The sequence below is a fragment of the Neovison vison genome, chromosome 6, assembly GCF_020171115.1.
Source record: "Neovison vison isolate M4711 chromosome 6, ASM_NN_V1, whole genome shotgun sequence".
Lineage (NCBI taxonomy): Eukaryota > Metazoa > Chordata > Mammalia > Carnivora > Mustelidae > Neogale > Neogale vison.
In genome coordinates, this window is record NC_058096.1 from 57,260,157 (window position 1) to 57,269,103 (window position 8,947).

Consider the following 8,947-nt stretch of genomic DNA (forward strand, 5'->3'; position numbering starts at 1 on the left):
GCATTATTATAAGTGTTGAGAAATTTTAGTAAGGTGTGTTAGTATAAGAATATTATTAAAATACTCTTTCATATTTATAAACAAAAGAAGCAGTTTGAAAATCTAATGAAGGAAAGACTTTGTTAGCATTGTATACTTTAAATACCTAGGAATATACTTAATATAAATGTGATAGATCTATATGAAGAAAATATTTAAAACACAAAGTGTTGCATATTTCAAACATATATAAATAAGCAAAATAATGGATGGATCTCTATACACTCATCATTCAATCACAGCAATACTGTTTCACATATATTCCTATCCATATCATTTTGAACCATTCTGAAATGAATGATTTTATTGACAAAATTTCTATTGATTTTTCTTGAAGTATGCAATTATCCTTTAATTACTCATAATATCTTGATATCACAAAATATCCAATTGTCCATCATGATATTCGATTTTTATATGAATAAAGTCGTGTGTGTGTGTATATTTAAGGTATTTGTATACAGATGGTTCAAGTATATATACATATATATATTTTTTTTTTCCAATATGGAACACTTCATGAATTTGTGTGTCATCCTTGCGCATCCTAGCACAGGGGCCAAGCTAATCTTCTCTTTATCATTCCAATTTTACTATATGTGCTGTCAAATTGAGCACAGTACAAGTATATTTGTTGAGGTAACTAAAAATTGTATTATTTGTCCTGTGTAGTTTCACATAGTGTAGTTTGACTTACTCCTCTGAAGTCTCTGTTTCCTATAAATCAGATCTATAGCCTTGATCTTATTTGAGCTCATTTTTTTTAAGCAAGAATATAGGTAATGCAATGTCTGGTTGTCTCTATTTTTGTAGTTAACATGTCATGCTCAATGACTAGGTTCATTCATTTAATAGGAATTCCAAAATGGTGATGTTCTAAGTCTGACTTTAATTCTTAACTTACTAGCTGAGGTATTTCTACAAAGAACAACTTTCCTCTTCTCTGTGGCAGAATGTGTATAGGAAAACAGGATAAGTTTACATTTTTTTCTAGTTAGCAGTTTGTATTTTTTTTCCTAGCATCTTCCAGTGAGAACAAATTAAATCTTTCAAAAATGATATTTTTTTAACTTGTGGATTAATAATATAGAATGTGTTGCACTTATTGTGATTAGTACTGTTAACATCAATAGCAGTCTCTTTATCAGGAAAGATAGAATTAGAATATCATTTAATTATTTGTTTCATCCTACACTGCAGATAGAAGTATCAAATAACACTAGAACATCAATGATGCCACCATCAACAATGTAATTACAAAAACATCTTTTTTTAAAGTTCTTTCTTGTGCTTTAATACCTTGGGGTATGCAATCAAATTTTATTGTTCTCTTAAGTCACTTAAAATAGATTCTCTGTATTGATATGCCATTAACTAGATACAAAATTATTATCTCTATTATATAGAATAAAATGTTTTCAATTTTTAGAGATTTCTTTAATAGAAAAGGTAATTTTGTTTTGTGATTATATACATATTTATAACTTCCAGAAATCAAATCTCTGAAGTATGCTTATTCTAGGAAATTTAAGTTCTCTAGCAGTCTCCTTTTTTTTTTTTTAGGTTTATTTATTTAAGTAATCGCTACGCCAAACATGAGGCTCTAACTCACCATCCCTGAGATCAAGAGTCACATATTCTTCCAGCTGAGCTGGCCAGGTGCCCAGTTCTCTATCTGCCTGCCATATTAAGTCAGCTCTTTTATAAAGAGCAGTTTGAAAATTTTTATGGTTTATTCCTCCATTGTTTTGTTAATAGAAGCATATATATATTTCCCTATTTATCAAATAAATGGCAGCATACCATATATACTTTGCTTAATCTTTTTTTAAAATTCAGTAATGTTTGGTGGATATTATAACATGATTATATAAATATTTCTTATTCTTTATTATAACTGCATAGTGTACCACTGTGTGTACATACCATTGTTTATCATCCAATACCTTAGAAGTAGTTTTTTCAGATAGACCTCTTAATATACATAGAGTTGCATGTAGTAGAATATTGCTTTTCTTTCCTGTGCTGGATGCTGAATTTGTATTATGTAGTCTAATTGTTTGGGCTTATAGTTAATGAGAATAAAATTATCTTTCAAAGTAGATATCAACAGATGTTGTATATAATATTTATCTGATTTTGATTGCTTGAGGCACATCTACAAACTTGCATGTATCTCTGTTAATTTTTTCAAGCTAATCTCATTCTTATAGAATATAAAGAGATTTTTATACTTTGATTTTTGTTCCTATTAGATTTGTGAAAATTACAAAATGATAAATATACTTTCTTTACCTCATTAAAGTAAAATTTGTAGTAAAATTTGCAGTACATTTTTGAACTAAATATATAATCCGAGATTCCACAATTGTGTTTCTTCCAGGAGACAAAGACCCCATTAATCAGTAATATTTAGGGTAGTTTTCAGTTAGAAATGACTCTATATTATTTTAATTTACTGAAATTCTTTAAATTTTCCTCAGAGTATGTAGACTTTTTTTTTAAATATTTGGATTTTAAAATATGTTTAAAATTTAAAATATATAGTAATTAAGATCCCAAGGATGTCATAATTAAACAGATTAGGCTCTAAAAATAGCAGATGTTTGGGATATTAAAGTATAAACTGAATAGAGCAGTTATTGCCAAATATCTGGAAAACAAAATGCATCAGTGATAATACCTTAGATTTTTATAGTACTTTTCAATTTGCATAGCACCCCCTTCCTTTATTTACTTAACCCCCACAACAACTCTGAGATAAAGAGAGGACAAATCCAGTCATCTCTATGGAAAAACTCTGACTCAGAAAGGAACAGCTTTTTCTAGTGGCCATATAATTAGTTAACTGGCAATTTTTGCTACTTGTCCATTCTAATTCCATTACAAATATCATGCAGAAACCAATTTCATTGAGAGTACGGCTTAGTATCATTTGGTGGTAGTGAATGTCTGCTTTAAGCGGCCATTTAATTGGCTTCTTTGAGAATGATCTGAGCGAATTCTGAAAATTGAAATACTAAAGAGTTGCTATTGAATTGACTCAAATATAGGCTAAACTTCTTTTGCAGCAGAAAGTGTAGTGGTAGATAAACTGAAGGAAACCACACACATGGGTGGACATTCACACACATACACACACACCTATCAAAAGAGAAAATGCTAAACTGTAACATAATTTCAACCTGAGACTCTTAAAACCACTGTCATTAGAGATAATTCTGGAATGCAGGAAAACTATATAAGCACTTTGCTTATACAAGGGAAAATGATTTTTCCCTTGTGATCATGGAACAAACTAAGCTCCTGGAGCTATTTTGATCCTAGGCTAAGATAAGTTAAGAGTGTAGAGGTGGAATGTGCCCAAGAAAGTATCTCAAATTTGGTTGAAAGCATAGAATTCCCCAGGAAAGCTGGCACTGGCATCAAACACTCCTCAGTGTTCGATGGTTTTTCCTGTATTAGCAGGTAATACACTGATAGCAGATTAGTCTAGCTTGAAGAAATCTGGGGACTTTATCAACCTCAGGATTCATGCTGACAGCTGATGTGTTTTGGTCCAGATCAAATAAATAGGGTTTCATAAAGTTTTATCTAGGTTGACTTCTTTATACCATTCCTTCCTACTTTGGTGCCTGTCACTTCTCACCAGAACAACCTGTGTACCCTAATTAGCAGGGTGGCTGTTAGCAAAGGTGATACTGTGAGTACTTTATGTCATTCACTCATTTCATAAGCCCCTGACATACCCAGGTGTAAAGCATATACTAGTAGTTTCTGAAACTCTCCTTCTGATTCAGGCTCTCTGCATTCTTGGCTTCATGGACATTCTTAGACCCATGCACACCCTCCCCAGTATACAATCTCAGTAGACAAGCCAGTTCAGAGTAATAGATCCAACATAGCAGGAATAAAGAATTCCAATTTTACCCATAATTTATAAAATAATTTTTAGATTTTTTATTAACATATAATGTATTATTAGCCCCAGGGTACCCATAACTTTTGATGACAAAAAATTATATATAAAATGTGCTAAGGAAATGGAGATGTAAAGTGGCATAAGCAATTAATAGTGATCACAGAAGTCACTTATTTAGAGAAATAAAAGGGATGTATAATACAGACAATATGGCAATATGGTTTTACAGTACTTTATAATTTCATCCTTTCCGCTAGAAGGGATGTATTTTAAGCCCCTACAGGGGAAAGAAAAAATTTCCTCCTAATTAACAGTTGACCAACATGCAAATAGGTAAGAAGTTGCTAATATGTGACAGCGGTGTAAATATACGATTAAAAGAAGATGGGAGATTCAGTCAGAATATTCTAGAGCCAATGAATCACCATATTGATTGTATGCAGAGTTAATATTCTGTGTTCAAGTAAGCTCTATTTTTAAAGTAACAATTAGGGTGCCAGGGTGGCCCTGTTGGTTAAGGGTTCAACTCTTGGTTTTGGCAGAGGTCATTATCTCATAGGCTGTGAGATCTACTCCCGCCTCAGGCTTTGCTACCTCCCTCCCACTTGTGCTCAATATCTCTAAAAAACAAAAAACAATCACATATGCATTTCACTGTCATTGTAGTATGATTTGTTGATTATTTACAAGTTTCATGTCATGTACATGACTGTATTACATTGTGTTGCAATTATTGGACTAGGAGGGAGAATTCTCTTTCTTGAACGTGTGTGTGTGTTTGCACGCACGTGCGTGTGTGTGTGTGCACATTTTGTTGCTAATTATGTTGCAGAGTATTTGAACATTTCTAATCCCTGTTGTAGCTGCCTTGACACCGTGACATCATTTTAAAGTATTATTTAAACATTGCTTGGCATTTTACATTAATTTATAATATTGAAGTACATCATATTTTAATATATTTAGAAGAGAACATACCATTTTAGCACAAAATCTTCTACCATTTATTATTATTACTCTGAGTACCGTGTTAGCAACCTACTATATAACTATATAACTATGCTTAAAGAACTTTACTTAAACTTTAAGATCATGAAAGAACAGGTTCTTCTTCAAAATTAGAAAGAATTTGCTTTTGAGGTTATTATCCCAATTTGCCCAAGAACAGGGCACAAGATGCTAAGTGAAAAATTTCTTTAGAATCAATGTTGCTATATATGCCTTTTCATTTATCCCATTACTAAAAAGAAATAATTCTTTGGAAAAGCAAAAAAAAAAAAAATGTTACTGGAGACTCCTTTTGTGAAAGCCTCAATATTGCAGATGCCAATAGTGACTCTTACTTAATATCCACTGATCTTGACATGTTATTCATACAATAACTCAATCCCAGAACCCCTTCATAGTTTTGTATTTCCATTTTATAGATGAAGAAATTGAGGTTCAGAACCATGAAGGTAAAAACACAAATGAGAATTATAAATTGATTAAAAAGAGTTTATATTTAAGTTAGATTTTCTTTTTCTTATTGTAACTAGAGTTTTTTTCTTCTCTTTCAACATAATAGGTGCTATATTAGGAGAAGAAGGTCAATAAAATCAGAAAGATTTAACATATGGAAAAATAGACAAACATTTGAGTCTTGACATTAGAAATAATTCTCTCACAAGAAACAATGTGCAGCTTTCCGTTCACCCACATGGCTTTCACAGAGCCATTGTAGGATCTTCCAAAGGAATTTCATAATGTCATGCATTTCACCTTCCAAAGAAGAGTCAAATCCTGGAAAACTAAGTGGCTTTGGAAGTAAATGAGATAAGGATGAGGTAGTCCTAGAATTGTGGTGATGGAAGAATGTCAGGAGCACTGTCAGGATTTCAACTTTCCAAGCTGTGTTGCCTCCTCTGCAAGCATCCAGAATGTCCAGAAGCCTCAGATGTGGTTGGTTTTGTGCACTCAAGGACACTTTGTTGCTTTGCTTGTATGGGACAGATATCTCACCTCTTCACCTTGGATGTAGAGCCTGTAGCATGGTGTCTCCTACTGATTGAAGTGTTTATTCAGCAAACTCATACCCCAAATGAATAACAGCAGCAGCAAATAATTACTAAATCTTTTACTCTGTATTTTCTTAATGATAATTTTTACAAAAAGCAAGTAGAACAATGGGCTCCTCTAAATTCTCAAAAGCTTTAAACAGTGAAAACTTTTTTTGTGTTATAAAGTGCCCTTAGGTATATATCACAAGAGTTGACATCTATATGCTTTGGTATGTTATGGCAGCCTAAGTATATTCTTTGAATAATCTGAGTACAGATTTTTCTAAACAAAAATATTTATCAAAATAAATTTTTTCAGAAGCAGCATGTTGGGACAGAGACCTATTTCTGAAATAGGGGTTCTGAGATGTAATATATAAACACTTAATGCCTAGTTAGAGACAGTTACTATATGTAAGTATTAACTGCTATTAGTGGCATTTATATATCCTTTTTTATTACTTATAAAGGGGCTCAGGAACTGCAATATATAAAGATAAGTTATGCTTTGTATGGCAAGTCTCACTAGATTTGAATTAATTTTTTAAATTTTTACTTTTTAATATGATACCACATTTTGTCAGAGAGATTTTCTTCTGGGAAACTTATAAGTATGATCCTCAGATGGGGCTAGCAGGGCTAAAATTCAGTGTTGATTTGTCTGCCCTTAGTCTGGGTGCTACTGATGTATCCTTGGAATGTGTAGCCTGATGAAGTGATTCTTGGAGATTCTCAGAGTGGAGAGAAGCTGGGATTAAATCCAGATGGAGCCTGGCACCTAAAAATAAATGAAGTTAGGAATACTTGAAGGTCAAATGTTTTTGATTGTCTCAGAAGCCACTGGAGTTTTCAGAGCAAATGGACGGGATGAATTCTGGATGAAAGAGTACGTGATTTTCCAGATTGATTTATTGACATTATCTCTGCTTTTACATTGTTTATTTTACATTTGTAGTAGAATGGCATTTTTGAAGTTTAAATGAAATATTTTTTCTATTATTATTATTATTATTTTGTCTCATTGGACTCTGATTAAGTTAAGTGGGTGTCCGTTTTCAGTGTTGGCATGATACAGCAAAAGTCAGAATTAAAAATTCTAAGTCAGTGAAATGGGAAGGACTTGTGTACATAGACAATTGCTGGGAAAGAATACATGGAAAGAGAGAAAAGAGTCTCACGCTGGAGTAGAGAATAATCCTGGACTTGGAGGCATTGGGAGAAAATAATGGAAATGTGAAGCTAGTGACAAGAGAGTCCCATAATGAGGGACCAGATGTGGAGGTACCAAGTGTTCTAGAAAGAGTCAGTATTCAGAGTACTCCTAGCCATTAGCAGCCCCTTAAGGAAATCCCATCTATTACCCACACCTGGAGTTCAATTCTCCAGTTCTCCTTGCAGAATTCCTGGACAATACTCATAGGACCCCAAATAATATACAGGCCAACAATTAAATACACTTTTACTCTCCACTGGCAGAGAAGACTTCCCTAGGTAGTGGCCAGGATGTTTTCTTTAGACTATCCAAAACCAATTTGCTATTTGCTCTCCTTATACCCACACTGACTGACTCTGTGTACAAAGCTTCCTTCCAATTTGCCTGACCATCGGAAAGCTCTGCGATGGAAATCAGTACTCTGCATCTTGTCAAAGAAAAATTATACAGGACAGAATTAAAGAAGCAAGGAATACTTTATTCAAAACTATTGCAATAGGAATCAGTACTATTGAAAGAGGAGAGAGATTAAATTCAGTTCAAAATAAAAGAGGGGCCAGGCATAAAAAGAGTGAAAACTTGCCATATCCAACAACATTGATAGATCTACAGAGTATGACGTTAAGTGAAATAACTGAATCAGAGAAAGACCAATAACATATGATTCTACTAACAGTGGAATTTAAGAAACAAAACATTAACAAATTAAAAAAGAGACAAACTAAAAAAACAGACTCTTAACTATAGAGAACAAACAGATGGTTACCAGAGGGCGCATGGGTGGGGGGATGGGTGAAATAGGTGAAGGGTAATGAGAGTACACTTATCATGATGAGCTCTGAGTAATATGTAGAATCACTATATTGTATACATCTGTAGCTAATATAAGGCAATATTAAAATTGGAATTAAAAAAATTTAAAAAGCAGAATATAAGAGGGACAAGTAGGGATATATAAATGCCAATGAGAGAACAAAAAAGTGGATGGAATGTGCTTAGGTATTAAGTAGCAGGGAAGAGGAAGTTGATTCAATAAGGGATAAGGGATTGCCTCTAAACTGGCTTAGCAGGATTCCTTTTGAAGATTAGGCTCACAGGCCAAAGATGGGCCAAAAAAGTTCTCAGAGGACTCTGAGCAAGTTTGGTTCAAGTGGGAGTCCTTGTCAAATCCAGAGGAAGAGGGTGCCATGGAAGAAAGCAGCACCATTCTTTCCCACCAACCTTGCTTGACAATCTTTGTGACCCCATACACTCACAGCCTTCTGGACCCATTAATAATAAATAATCAGATTCTTTGGACCAGAAAAACCTGAGGAACAAACTGTCTCAATAATCTATTTTTCATAAATTATTTGTGCTACCTCATGCCACCATGCCTAGGACAAAACTCCTTGCCACTGGCCTCTACAGTGTAGAAGAATCATGATGCTAAATGCTCTGGAAATTAAAACCTTCCAGCCCAAATTTCTTTAGCTTGAGAATCAAACATTCTAGATGGTACTTAAAATAGGTTTGTCTTTAAAAGTAACACCCTCTACCCAGTGTTGGATAGCTAGCTCTATAGCAGTGGTTCTAATCTCATGGAATTACCTGGGGAACTTTGTAAATATAAAACAGAATACTGGAATCAGAATTTAGATCTAAGATAGGTTGAAGACAGAGGCAGCCTACTGTATTTTTATTGTATTTTTATGAAGTTCCCAGGCAATTGTGATGACCATATGTGTTTTGAAA

General features: G+C 33.5%; 1 non-coding gene across 1 annotated transcript; it reads right to left on the reverse strand.

Moving 5' to 3' along the window:
* Positions 1-549: 549 nt before the first annotated feature.
* On the reverse strand, positions 550-657 carry LOC122911011. Its single transcript, XR_006385354.1, has one exon. It is a non-coding gene; the product is annotated as a U6 spliceosomal RNA (small nuclear RNA).
* Between the last annotated feature and the right edge of the window lie 8,290 nt (positions 658-8,947).